This window comes from Gavialis gangeticus, unplaced genomic scaffold (assembly GCF_001723915.1).
Source record: "Gavialis gangeticus isolate Ggan-Ray unplaced genomic scaffold, GavGan_comp1, whole genome shotgun sequence".
NCBI lineage: Eukaryota > Metazoa > Chordata > Crocodylia > Gavialidae > Gavialis > Gavialis gangeticus.
In genome coordinates this window covers 204,209,083-204,211,363 of record NW_017729032.1, presented here as the reverse complement: position 1 = coordinate 204,211,363, position 2,281 = coordinate 204,209,083, and positions in this window count along the sequence as shown.

Sequence of the window (2,281 nt, the reverse complement as noted above, 5' to 3'; positions counted from 1 at the left end):
GAGTATTTTGCATTGTTTTGATTATGGGGAGGGGGCAGTTTGGTTTTGAGCTGGCAGATCCTCACAGAAGGAAACAAACACGAATTTTGCACTCTGATACAATTCCTACTGACACGAATTTTGCAAGTGGACAGGGTGACAAGTGAACGATTTCATATCAGAGTGTTTTCTGTGTTTCCTTTTGATGTCCCTCTGAGTTCCGTTCTCCTCGTTTTTTTCACACCAAAGCTATAACATGTTGTAAGCTGCCTTATGTTCACTGCAAGTCCTCCAACAACTTCACATCAGTTCTCAGCTCACTGAATTAACTCTTCCAAATCAAGCGCTGAAAAGATGTTGCTTCAGGAGGTGCCTGTTCACGGTGATGAACTGTCTTCAGAAATCACAGCCCTTTACAGATGACATTTGCATTTGCAACATGTTGAAAGCGGATTTAGCAACTGGTGCCCTCTCTTGCAGTCTGGTTTAGCTACTTATGCTTTCATCAAAGTAGTTATTTAAATATGAGGTTTGGAACAGAGCCAAAATATCCCGGACTGTGGATGTATATATCTACTGAGAAAAAATAAGTGCAAATTGTTCAGCCTCTTAATAATATGCTGTTCTTAAATATTAACCTACACCAAATCCTGCTATTTGAGGATACTGTAGGACCATTATTAAAATGGTATAAAAGGGTTTCTTACTATGACCATAATATTAGGCAAAAACCTATGTTTAAAATGAAATGATATAGAACTTACAGTACCAACAGCATGAAAAAATATGATACTTGATGTCTTTAATATTAAAAGCAGCAATGTGCTGTGAAGTGGAAAGATCAAAATGGCACTATAGAACGTGGGATAAAGCTGCTTAAGACTACACTGGATATTATAAATATATATAGCCACGCCACATTATAATCAGTAACTACAATTCCTGACTTCTGGAGGATCCATTTAAAGTTGAGATAAACCATAAATACCTCAATTTTATATGTACTATAAATGTATTCTCTCTTTCATGTTTCACGAGAATGGTCTATGCTGGTCTAATTTCTCACAGTGAACCAACATCTGCCCTCCTTCACACTTGCACAATCCTAATGGCCTCATGCAACGAAGATGTATTATCTTGTACATCACAAAAATTAATATGAAGCACAATGCCTTGAAAGAATGGCAGGCACAATAGAGAGGGCTATAATTTGCCCTCAGTAATGCCCATGTGATCCTATGTGCTTTTTAATAATTTCTATGGCACTGTACTAAATTTAGTAAAGTAATTTAAAAAATATATGAATCAGAAATTGCTGGAAACTGCCTGGCCTAACACAGCTGTTTATAGCTTTTCATCTCTCCCCTGACTCTTGTTTTGTGCAAGTACACATAATGGACCAGCCATCTTTCAATACATACCTGAGTGTCTAGCTGAAGCCTTTGAATGCACTTGCCTCCACAGATTACATCACATTCCTATTCTATTCCCATTCTTACTCTCCTCTTGTGCTTTGCTGCCAACTTTAATTTTTTTCATCTGCAGAACAGAAGCAATTTTGCTTTTTAAATTTTACCATTTTTTGAAGAATTTGTCATGCTTCAATTTATGGTTGAGTAGCTCTATGTGCCTGTTTGGAATCTGGCTTGAAGGTCTCTTGTCCTCTTCAGAACTGTCTTCTGTGGAGTCCCATGCTCGGATTCTAACTCAGCTCCACACAAGCACTATCACAAATAACTGCTGCACAGCACATTGCTGCTACATGCTTGGGCACTCCTTAATCAGCTGACTTTCCATTAAAATAAATGGAAAATTTGCTTCAGTAAAGATTATGGGTGAACCAGAAACAGGTCATCTCCTAGATCATCCTGTGCTCAGGATTTTTACAATATTTTGAACTCCATTTAAAGCTAATTAATTTGGGATGGCCTTCAATTACACAGCAAAGTAATATCTTGTTCTACCAGTGCACAATTATTGTATTGCAAGAATTCATACATTCGGACTTTGCTATTAGCAATTTTATTTTGATAAAGGAATGAACTGTGTTACATTTTTGTATTTAATCATTATAGTGAGACATGGTTATTTTTATTACACAGGTTCTTTACCTTTAGATGATATTGTGGCATATGCTTGATAGAATAAACCCAATTTTGGATTGCCTTTAATACCAATTGTTAAATCTTAGAGTGAGCAAGAATACTGCAGTGCAAATCTAAGCCAGGATACAGACTGCATATGGCCCACCATGGACACAGAAGTATAGCTTTGAACAACTTCCTCAAAGAGCAAGTTGGAC